Source organism: Mus caroli, chromosome 18, assembly GCF_900094665.2.
Source record: "Mus caroli chromosome 18, CAROLI_EIJ_v1.1, whole genome shotgun sequence".
NCBI classification, from domain to species: Eukaryota; Metazoa; Chordata; class Mammalia; order Rodentia; family Muridae; genus Mus; species Mus caroli.
Window position 1 is genome coordinate 17,968,762 of NC_034587.1, and position 12,805 is coordinate 17,981,566.

Here is a 12,805-nt window from a genome sequence, read left to right on the forward strand (position 1 = left end):
CTCCAGCTACTCAATTTAATATAGTCCCAAGGTATTACTCCCATTTCTGCTACTTCCCTCCATAATATTTATGAATATAAGTTTATTTGAACATGTACTAGTTTATTGGTTTTCTCTATTAGTAGACTATAAATTCAATAAAATCAAAGGCATTGTCTCTTTTTGTTTACATTATATCACCATTCCTATCCTTGTGCTTGCTAGAAAGTGTTTGTGAATAAATAAGGAATACACAAACACATTCGCCAGCAGAAGCTGCAGCTACGGACACTTACTGTGGCTTTGAATGATGGACAAACTTACTTCTTTCTTCTTCATTGTAAGATTTAAACTAGGTTTTGCCACTGTTTAAAAGATCGTATGTCAAGGGAAGGGGAAAAATTGAGTGACAAATCTACAAAGAAACCCTTTAAATGTTGACTCTGGAATCCTTTTATGAATGGCTGACTTCCCTCAATTTACGCCCCACTGGTTACCCATCCCTTCTTCCTCTCCTTGCTTCTTTTTCCTACTCCCAGATCTGCCCAGAGCTGCTGGCTAAGCCATCCCCAATACAAAGGGGAATTAATACTGTAGAACATTTGGGATTCAGTGAGCACTCCACTGTGATACTTTAGGAAACCAAGGTGGGGTTTTATCTCTGACTGTACGCTGGAATCTTAACACAATGAAGCTTAACACATCCTGGCCCTAGACTATGTGAAGTGTTAGACCACACTACTGTGAAAGCTGAAACCTTGGAGCAGACAGGAACCCAATTTTTACTTTTTATATTAGCCCTAAATTATAGTACTAGTTTTAAGTCAGGAGAGCAGGACAATTAAAGGTGGTGTGTGTGTGTGTGTGTGTGTGTGTGTGTGTCCCTGTTCAGAGATGTCTGTAGGTTTGGCTGGTGGTACAGTCCTTTGTGGTATATTACATGCACTTATTTCTATCACTTGCGGAGCTTCTGGCAATTGAGTCTACTACCAGAAAGAAAACTCCACCAAGTATGGATGTTCCCAGTGAATTTTTGTCACCTCTCAGTTTTATTAGTCTTTTGTGGGCTTCAAAGCTAATAAATCTGCTACCAACATTTGATCTATTTCTATCCAGAAGAGGAAACAACTCAAGACCATGGAGATGAAGGAATTTAGAAATGACATTGGACAAGTTATTCAATCTTTAGTGCTCAGTCTGTCTGTGCTGAGAAGTGCATAGCCATGGAGGTTTCTGTGTGAGTTGCTGAGATAGAGTAATGGCATAAGTCTGATTACACACCAGGGTCTGGCCCTTTGTAAGTTAAGCAATGTGGCTTGCTGACCACTGATGCTATTCCCTGCTTAGGATAATCGGGGACTCCTCCTTCCTTCTTCACACACTGTCTCATCAGGAACAAAGAGCAGAGCCAGGAACTCAAAAGCATTCACTAGTGACAAAGAATGTGGATCCTGGAATCTAACTGCTGGGCTCTGAATTCCAGTTATTTAACTTACTGGAAAGTAGATTTTGGAAAAATGACTTTATCTCTTTATGCTCCCATCTCTTTGTTCGTAAAATACCAACTGAGACCTTCTTTGGCAAAGAGTAATAATATCTCTAGTTAAGAGCATACAATAGTGTGTGTAGGCACTGGTGGAAGCAGTGAATATTCTCATTTTTGTCACCAAAGCATCTGGTAGATGGCCAGGGGCATTCCACTGGATAGACATAGAATACAATTTCCTTACAAAATCACAAGCTTCATAGTTTCATAGTGTGCCACCATAGTGGTCCTTTGGTTCTTTCCTAAATCTTCCTGAATGTTGGGAGCATGAAGGTCCTTGTACTCACACATCTCCAGGGAAACCAGGGATAGAAAGCATGAAGAATTGTCCTTTTGAAGGAAAGGATATAAAAGCCTGTTCTTTAATTCAGAAGGCTGTGAATTAGAGGTGACTAACAACCCAGTGATGTGTGTTATCTCAAGGTACAGCCCATATCAAACTCTCACAACCAGGACCAGAGGTGGCTAGAAATCTAAACGACCCTTATATTACCTGTATAGCCAGGGGCTCCTCCACATTCACACAGCCGAAATTAGGGGTATCTAATAGTACAAGAGACCTTTATGATATCTGTATGACCAAGACAATTCAAGACAATTCCAGATATTTCCCTAGGCCTTCAGACTCATATGAATAGCCTATCTCTAGAATCCATTTTCTTGGAAGAAACTACATGTACTTCTGGAATTTTAGCCTGAGTTCTGGACATCAAAATCATGTCTTCATGATAGCAAAGCAAGCATTTTACCAACCAGGAATAGAAAGCACTATCTAGAAACTATCTCCAGTCAAATCCTTTATTTTCAGGACAGGTCCTTTTAATTTACTGGTCACTATGTAACACAGATAGGTCCTGATCTCCCAATCTTCCTACCTCAGTCACTCCAGTAGCTGGGATAAAAGGCCTATGCAATTAGATCAGGCTAACTTCTTGGCTTTTAAAGATCTGATTTCCTTATTATGTCTCCTTGTCTATAAACACAAGGACCAGCTCTTGGGCTCTTGTCTTTTCTGGAATCTTGTCTTTTCTTATTTCTTTACATATGACATCAGAGGAGCCCCTTTTTCTTTTATGGTGCCAATGAAGAGGGAAAACTCAAGCTACATATGTCCACATGGTGTCCCAGGTACTGTGTACACAGTTGAACTTCAGAGCATTCCTGCAGATGTATTGCTTTTGTAACTTCTTATTGGAGTGGACACGAGATATGAGGAAGGCTGAGTAGCTTCTCAAGGTCAAAGAGACAGTTTCTGGAATTGGAGCAATAGTGTTAGAGTTTAAAATTTAAAAACTGCTATTCTTCCTTTCTTTTCTAAAATGCAATGTGATGTTTAATTGTAAAAATTTAAATTTATAGACCATTTTATCTAAATGTTTTATTTTTAAATGTTTTAATTGAAGTAGAATTACATTACTTCCGTACTCCCTATTCCCCTTCCAGCCTCTCCATTGTCCCTTTATTTCCATGTTGATAACTTCTTTTTCTTTGATTATATTTGTTACATATGCACACATACGCAAACCTCTGGTTTACTTTTTGTTGTTTATGTGTATAAGAGTTCAGGATTGATCAGTTTGTATTGGACAACCAATAGATGCACAAGTTGTGATGTAGATATTTCCACTGGAGCTGAGCCCACCATGATTCATTGATTTCTGCATTATGTCCAGTTATGTTTTTCTATGATAGTATCCAAAGAGAAACAAGCATCTTTGACGAGGAATGACAGCTACACCTACCTGTGACTATGTGGATACAATTTAGAATGTAGTAAGACACTAAGCTGTCGAGCAAACTGGCAGTAGTACATTCTTTCCTAAGGCATGACTTTACTAGTCCCAGGAAGCTGACTAGGCTTCTAGTACTAGGTATAATTTCTCTCCTTTTGAGTGGGCCTTAAGTCCAATTAGAGAGCCATTGGTTTCCATCCACATTCAAGTGCCACCTCTTGATCTTTTATGCATAATTTGCCATGCTGGTAATTGTCATGGTTCATAGATGTTTCAGCTGGGTGGGCAGATGGGTGGGCTATTTAATTGCTTGCCTCCCTTAGCAACTTGCATATTATTTTCTGGAACCAGGAAGGCTAGACCACAGGAAAGAGGCAATCAGGTCAGATCCAGCTCCAGTGACCTGAGTCATGTGGCCTGTATGTGTCTTCAGGAATATCTTCAGAAATAGGGACTCACCCTCATGCTGAGAGGCTACTGAGGGCTACGTTGATATACTCTATTATTGTGGGTGTATCTTGAATTACCCTGGTCAAGTCTTGGAAAGGAGGTTCTCTTATCTGGTATTGGGGGTTTTATTGGGGGAAGCATTGTCAGCCCACATGGTTCAACTTCTTTTAAGATAGTGTGTGTGTGTGTGTGTGTGTGTGTGTGTGTGTGTGCGTGCGTGTGTATGAATGTATGTATAGTTGTATGCATTATGTATAATTTATGTAAATATAAAAGAACATGATCCATCAAGGCTTTATCAAGCAACCTCCATGTTATGTGTCCCTAATGTTCCTTCTGTGCTGACCTCCCTACATCTTCCCTGCTTGAATTCCCACTTCCCACTATTCCATCTTTGACTTTAGACACCTGCATCCCACTAGTTCCCTCCATGGCACTCCTGAAGCGTCTGTCCTTCTATAATTTCCTGGTTTCTGTGGTTGCTTTATGTTCTAAATTCATATCTGGGGATTAAGATCTAGGAATCACAGATGAGAGAAAACAAGAAATATTCAGGACTGATTTTATTTTTATTTATACTTTTTACGTTTGATCTTTCTTGACGTGAAGATCATTGAACGAGATGAAAAGAAGTGAAAGATACTGTCATGTGTTGAGAAATCTTTCCCATTCTTTGGGCCCTGTCCCTACATCTTTTTCTCACATGCATCACAGTCATGTGCAATTCTTTCCTGTGTACACATATGCATATATAATTCTCTCCTGTGTATATACATACATGCATATACAATTCTTTCTCATGTATATGTGCAATTATATATATGTATATATATGCATATACAATTGTCTCCTATGTATGTGTATAGATTCATATTTAGTAACTACAATACAGATTTTTTATTAAGAATTTGCTTTATAAGAAATTGATAAAGCATTCCTCTTTGCCTTTGACATTGTGACAGGATCTTGGAATTTCCTTGCCTAGGATAAGTGCCCAGCCTTCAGAAGGGGCAGTTCTTTGGCTGTCTTGTTACCTCTTGAGCTTCTTCCTGGAGTCCCACTTTGGAGGTTTGAGAAGGCCTTAGTCTTATTTGACCTGCATGGCAGAACTAACTGATCAATAGAAATTCCCCCTGTAATATGAATTTGTTTTTTGGCAATTTTCTCACTATCTTGAAAGACTCAAGGACCTATATACCTATCCAAAGAGCTCTCTATCCAATGCTGTCATGATGCCCTGTTCTCCAGGACACTTTCCCTACCTTCATTAATTTAGACAACATCATTTCTTGTAAATATAGTGGAACCATTAGTGATTGGTGGATTGATTGATTGATTGATTGATTGATTGATTGGAATTAACTAAGTAGGCCAGACTGGTTGTTCAGTAAGGCCCAGACATCTGTGTAACTCTATCCCTTAAGTACCAGGATTCTAAAGCTATACTAACACAGTCAACTTATTAAGGTGGAATACTGGGATAAAATTTAGTTCTCCATGATTTGTGGCAAGAATTTTATGGAATGAACTAACTTTCCAGCCTTGAAACACTATTTAATATTTATCTGGAAAACACATTAACATGCTATTTAGAAGAATTGTTCTGGAATGTGAGATATGAGAAAGATAAAGACCCAGAAGTTGCTTTAGATCTCTCAGGACCAAATGGTAAGCTGTAAGCCCAACCACAGGAGATAACGCCTGAGGTTTGAACACTGACAATAAATCCAGGTCACTGCTACATTGGGGCCTTATTCCTAACAATATACTCTCCAAAATGCTACAGTGTGCCTAAAAATAGTAAGCAAAGATGTTTGTGTTAGTGGCCAGTGTGAATGTACATACACTTATAAAGATATTTCAAAAAACAGAGTGCCCTCAGTTAGTTACAGGAGTCAGGAATTGTATAGCAACTTTATACACACACACATGTGTTCCCCCAAAGCTCTTAAGATTGGAGGCATGCCCTGATGCAGGAAGCAGCAAATGCAGACAGCCTTCTTTCTTGGAGCAATAGTCCTGTTTTCTTGTGGAATTCTTTAAACCAGCTGAAAGCAGGGAGAGAGAGAAAGACATAGAGAGATGGAGAAAGAAAGAGAGAGAGAGAGAGAGAGAGAGAGAGAGAGAGAGAGAGAGAGAGAGAGAGAGAGAGAGAAAATGTGAGAAAGACTACAACTGCAAGTAAGCAACAGGGGATGGGTTGGTTGGAGGAGGGTGAAAGGAGGTCTGGGGATTGGACGTAAAAGAGGATCAAGTCTGATGGAGGAAGAGAGGCACAGCAAAGCAGTGGATACCATTCAGTAGCAGAATGTTGGGAGTAAACCTACACTTGGTGGACTGATGTTTATGACTTAAAGTATTTATGTTTGTTATTTGCACTGCCAAGCTCTGGGTCTTTTCTGAGCCAAAAGTTTGTATCTCTGCTTGCACACACACTATATTTGATGCAGTGCAAACCACCTCAGGATGCCCTGATTGGAGACACACAGCTCACACTGGAGCAACCCATACCATTCCGGGCATCAAGAAGTAGGCAAATTTTTTGAGGTTGTACAAGAAGGAAGAACATTAAAGGGAGCAGAAGAGGGCAGTTAATTTCCTTGTCAGAGAATTTGGGTGACATCAGAAAGAGACATGAGCAGTTTTGCTTGGGGATTCTGTTGGTCTGGTTTTCACAGAAGTTGCCCTCTATCCTTAACACAGAGGTGGAAGCTGGTGTTACCTTCCCTTTCCAGCTGTCACAGTGACCTCCTTAGGAGAAGCCAGAAGGACACTTGCTTATGATTGGGAAGCAGGAAATTTAAAAACTTTTGAAACCCGTGTCTGTGGTCCCAGCAGGTGGTTGCAGTCTGTCTTCTGTCTGGGAACTGAATAAAAATGCAAGCAAGCCCTGCAAAGGTCAGAATTGCAGAATAACTGCCATACTGCATTGTCACAAAGTTATTAATGATCATCTCCCTCATTCACTTTTTTTTTTTTTTTTTAAAGAGGCCTGGTCATGTCCCAGGGAATGCCAGGTACATTTTTCTTAATGTATGAGCACAAGTTACATATAACAACCTAACAACACAATACTGCCTCTTTAATGCTAATCTATTCCTTGCAATCTACTAGATACATGTAGAGTCATTGGTGTGTATCAAGAGAGCAAAATCAGATTCTGAGAATATCTGAAAGGGTGCACCAGAGTGTACATAATAATGTATTTTAATCTGCCAGGCCTTAAAATTAATCATGAATTCCCACAGAGATTTTAATAATTTTGAGATGATGTTTTTTTTTCTTCATAGAGTAATATTCTTGGACAGAGTTTTCTGAATGCTGCATGGGTGAAAAAATGAGGTGGGGGAGGGCCAAATGGGGGCGATTTCTCACTTGCCTCCCTAGCTGGAAATATGGTTACCCAGGAATAGGCTTTCTTTTGCACCCAACTGAAAGGTAAAGTAGGTGTTTCAAAGAAAGGCTTTCTGACTCATGAAAGCTAGAAAATAGGGAGGGATTTACTGGGTCAGCACATGCATTTGTTAGCAGAGTGGGTTGTTTCACAGTAGAGGTTCAGTGCAGCAAGAGGGGGTGCCTGGATGATCACAGGCAACTTGACTGTAGTTTGCACCTTTTCAGGAAAGGATGGTGAGCAACAGCTATCAGTTTCGGAGAGGGCGACTATATAATTTATTGTCCAAACTGGGACCTTTGAGGGGGAAAAAAATGAACGTAAACAATCATGGTAGGATATGTGTTTGCTTTAGCTCAAGGACACATAGCAGAAATCTGGCAGTCAGTTTTCCCATTTAGCAATGCCCCTGGCTTTTGTAGAGGGAATGTAGGGAGTGTGAGCCATATTGGCTCTTCAAATCTTATCCCAAATAGGCACTGCAGGAAACTATAAACACGGTATTTTTCCTAAAAATAAACAAAATAGTTATTCTTATGCCTAATGATTTTTTTCAGAGACTTTTCAAGGTGTCCAAAAGGAATAAATTCCTACAGGCACACTGGGCTCTCTGTTCAATATCCAGGGAATAGTTCATTTTACTGTCTTGCTGTAGGGAGAAGTGGATAGCTTTTATAAAACATGTGCTTGATAATTTTCCATGAAATATAGTTATCAGAATACGTCTTTGTTTCTTTTCTTCCCATCCATTAAAATTTTTTTCTTGTACAAACTCCCTAATGTCCCACCTCAAAATGTTACTAAGGGCAGTAGAGAATGATTTGTGGGAATTATGTAAAATCCTGTGTTTGGTCTCATTGTTTTGGGAGGAACAACACATTTTCCATGGCTAGTGTATAAGCTGAATATTTTTCAGATCTTAAATAATATAAATGTCACAAATGGGGAGGGTAACGAGATAAGAGATGGTGCAGGGTAAAATGAGCCACCATAAATATATGGAGCTGATTTCCTGTTGTTTATTAGGACAGGGTCTCACTTTGCAGCTCAGGCTGGTCTTGAGCTGGTACTCTGCCTGCCTATACTTCGTGAGTGCTGGAATGACAAGTATGCAGCAACCTGGCCTGCAGGAAGGATGCTTTGATCTGTGCTAAAGAATCTGCACGCTGATAGAAAGAAGAATCTTACCATTATGTGTACACATGTAGGAAATTATTCCATTGCTCGTGGGTTGAGCAACAGAAGAAATTATCTTGCTTTGCCCCACAGTTCTTCCTAACTTTCCTTCCTTCCCCTCCCCCATTGATTCATTGACATCCCCACTCCCAGTGACTACTACTGAATGGAGTACAAGCACAACTGACTATAGAAAGAAAAAAAACTATGCAAATCATCAGCCTTGAGTTTCAAGAAAGCCTCTTGTAAAGACAATGGCCTTGACCACAAATGACCTATGGACAGGCATTTTTGGAATAAGACTAAGGCTGCAGCTTGGCAGCAGTCTGTCCTTAACTAGCAGAATTTTCACTCCAGTGTGCCTGAGTCACCTGCAAAATAATGTCTTCCTGTTGGGACCGAGGTTCTGCATTGTGGTGTGTGTGCATGCATGAGAGCATATGTGGTGTGTGTGTGTGTGTGTGTGTGTGTGTGTGTGTGTGTGTGTTGTATATGCAGGTGGAGATGCTTATTTATGCATGTGTAGATGCCAGAAGTTGACACAGGCATCATCCTCTATTGATCTACAATTCGGGTGGGTTTTTTATGTTTGTTTGTTTGATTGATTGTTTTTTGTTTGTTTGTTTTTTGAGGCAGAGTCTTTCCCTAAACTTGGATCACATTAATTGGTCATTCTGGTTGACCAGTGAGGCCCTGTCTCTACTTTCTAACATCAGCATTATAAGTGTGTATTGTTGAACCCAAATTTAACCTGGGTACGGGGAGATTTTAACTCAGGTCTTTGTGCTCATACAGAAAGCTCTTTACCCAATGATCTGTCTCCCCAGTCCAGATTCTGTGAAGCTACCAATTGCCTTTATTTATTGAATAACAAAGCTGCAAATAGTAATTTCGAAAACTATACATAGAAAGATGACAAATAAGATGCAGGCTAGAGAAATAATTTTAATTAGGGAAGACTAACTAGTTCCCAAGACTTTAGCTTGTCCGTGTGAAGAGCGCTCAGATATAATGCAAGGAAGAAGCTTTCACCCTCTGTGGTGTGACCCCTGTAGTAATACTTGTGATATTGACTCAGAAAGAGCTTCTCTCAGAAGTTCTTCTCGACACCATGGAGCAACACAACAGTGCAAACAGAGAAGTGGCTGCCAGGACCTCTCCAAATTCTCCCTTGGCTTCCTCCTCCTCCTCTTTAGAGCCACATAGAGAACGTGGTTAAGTTACTGTGTGTTTTGAAAGGGGATAGGGATATGAGAAGGTAGAATATAAAGAAACCTCAGAAGAGTTTGAAAGTGGAGCAGTTTGGCCACTGAGATGGAATTCCAGATGCCTAGGAGAAGAAAGCCCGTGAAGACCTATTTAAAAGATCCCGAGAGCTGTACCTATCTGCCAATGAATTAACACATAGCTGTGTTCATTATTTAGTGAATCTTAGGGCAAGGTCCTGACTGGAGAAATGAGGGCAGTGGAGATGTGCCTTTGTAGACTATTCCATGTCCCCAGACCCTTACTCCTTGTCCCCTTCAGTGTTGCTCCGTTAGGCCTACAGGTGCATGATGCTCTGACCTGTTGCATGCCTGATGAGGCCAGGGTATCATAACTGAAACTGTGATCCAAAACAAAACCTCCTCCTTATGTTGTTATCTTAGGTGTTTTATCTCAATGAAAGTGACAAATAGATGACTAAAATTTGAGCAAAAGCCAGCTAGGAATTTGAACTCAGGTCTTTGTGTTTGCACAGCAAGCAATTGACCTGGTAATCCACCACCCCAGTCTAGATTCTACAGTTCCAAGAAGCTTGGGGATTCTGAGAAGCTACGTGAATGCAGGCTTGAGTTTCACAGAAAACTTGCAGGGTGGTTAGTGCTGGTCCTTGTATGCGTACGTACGATTTAACTTTCTGGCCATCTTACTGGTCTGGTTTCAATTTTTGGTCCCTGGTATGTGTTTGATAAGACATATGACCTGTAAAGCAAAAAAAAAAAAAAAAAAGGCACACGTCCTGTCAGGGGTCCTTTACTTTACACATCGATTGGCATTGTTCTTCTGTGTACATGTGATTTACCATTAGATATCTGCTGAACATCTCCAGAGACATGCAAACCGCTACTTTAGTAACTGTATCAGGACTCAGGTAGAATTCAGTGGGTAAGACGAAGGGAACAGTGTTCCTGGAATGCAGGGTTCCACCAGCCTCCAGTTAGCAAAGCAGAGTAAGGTTGCTGGAGACTGCAAGAAAAAGCCAACAGCAGCTCCTGCGAACAGTGTTTCAGCTGTTGATGCTGTTTTTTCCTCTTCAGTCTTGGGAGCCTTTAGTAGATCAGAACCAGCATATCCTATACTGCTGATTCACAGATAGTGGGGTTACACTGTCTCTGCCTCTCTCTAGCTTACCAATGACAACAGGTACTTGCCCAGAGTGTTCCACTGTTTGGAGAACAGTGCTGGCCTTGGCAGAGCTGGTATTTAGTTTTCCAGTTCTGCTTCTGACCCTAGTGATTAGAAGCCACTGGAAGTGTGTTAGTAAACTGTCAGTGTGCTTCCTCAAGCAAGGCAATGGAGACAGCCCAGGACTGGATTTATGTATGTATATATAAGTCTATTGATAGACACACACACACAAATATATATATATATATATATATAATATTGATAGACATATATACATATATACATATATATATATATATATTTCTATCAATGCCTCTTTCTCATGATGTTTATAGTAGCTCGGATATCACAATACAGTTTGGGCTATGCAACACACTGTGTGTTTGTAAGATATGGTTAAAATTCAATTCTTCCTCTAAAATTGTATGCATATAGAACTTTGTTCTCAACACACTGTCTATGAAGGAGTTACTATGCCCATTATATAGAGGAAATGATGTCCAGAAAGATAAACTATCTTGTCTAATGTGCCAGGCAGAGGCAAATGCAGAACAGAGATTTGAAACTAGGGTATCTATTTCAGGCTTTACTTTCCCCCTTACATGTAGCATTGCTTACATGTCTACTACCTTCTCTGTGTTCTCAAGTTTGTAGAAGGGTGACGGCGGTTGGTTGTAGCTTGAGCAGCAGATGAACTACTTACTGCCTGTTGCTGCATTCTCATCCTTGTGCATGATGCTGAACTTGGTCCACCAAGGTACTTAGTATTTTCACTGTTGGCCTGGTATAGCAATCCTGGCAAGGACTTAGGGGTGAACTCTGGACCTTGGCCCTCCTGGTTCATCACCTCCCTTTATAATGTCTGAAAGACAATTTCTTTAAACTTAGGTAACATCATTATATGGGGCAATTTATTCTTCCAAGTCCTTCTCAGCAAATTTTTCCCAGCCATCTTTAAACGTCTATCTTATACTATTTTAATTGGATCATATCAGTAGTGTTTCTAACACTGACATGGATTTTATACAGCTGTTTACACGAATATGTGTTAAAATGCATAATTGCTGAAGCAATCACAGCCTGGCTCAATAATCTTGCAAGCTCTTAAATATATAGTCAAGTCTTAATCAAACACAAACGTCAATGAACATCCTAAATTCCTGCACTTTGTAAACTGGATTAAGAGCTATCACCGTGATCCTTTAAACAGGAGCACAGAGCTTTGCATTTTTCCTGTTAGCACACTCCTTTCTTTGCTTTCTTGTTGCCCAGATTTTAAAAACCTGTGTGTTTATAAAATAAAGACAGAAGGAGATGAGGTGGTGTTTGTTAGTGAAAGAGAGGTGAAAGTTTGAGAAGGCTCCAACAAGGCTTGACAGCACTTTTAAATGTATGGCTTTATATTTATAGTTATATTAAATTGTTGATGGATGATTCTTTATACAAAAGGTGAACTTATTATAGTTTAGATTTTGGCAGGTTTTTGATCACTTATGAGTTATTGGAAACTATAATAAGAGCCTGTAATTACAGTATAATGTCACACAGGTTAGATTACTGTATGATATGTGTAAGTCACTTTGGTAGTGCAAAAGAGGGAGTAGTTGTTTATCACTGAAGGCTGAGACAAAACTTCATAAAAGATGTTTGTATTGGAGAAATAGAGGACATCACAGGAGGGTAAGCTGGGAAGTAGCAGCAGGAAATTGAAAAGGGTAGTCACACTCATCAGTGGGAGAAAAGAGGTCGAAAGTTCTGGAAGGCACACTATGGCAGGCAGGAGCAAATTGCTTGGAGAGATTTGTGTGATACCATAACAAGATAAGCTCAAAGATGAACTGACATGGATTATGACAATAAGAGAGAATGTATTCTAGTTTGTTTTCTGTTACTGTGATAAAATACTCTGAAAAAAAGCAACTACTATGAGAAAGGAGATTCTATTTTACAATCCATTATCATTGAGAAGTCAGGGCAGGAGCTTCTCATCACATCCACAGTCAAGCACAGAGAGAAAGGAAGGTATACACTCGTGTTGCGCCCACCTTGTCCTGCAAGGAAAATGCAACACGGTCGGATACTTCTCAACAGTTTTATTGCAGGAATGCCTCGATGCTAGGGGAACCCTGGGCACCC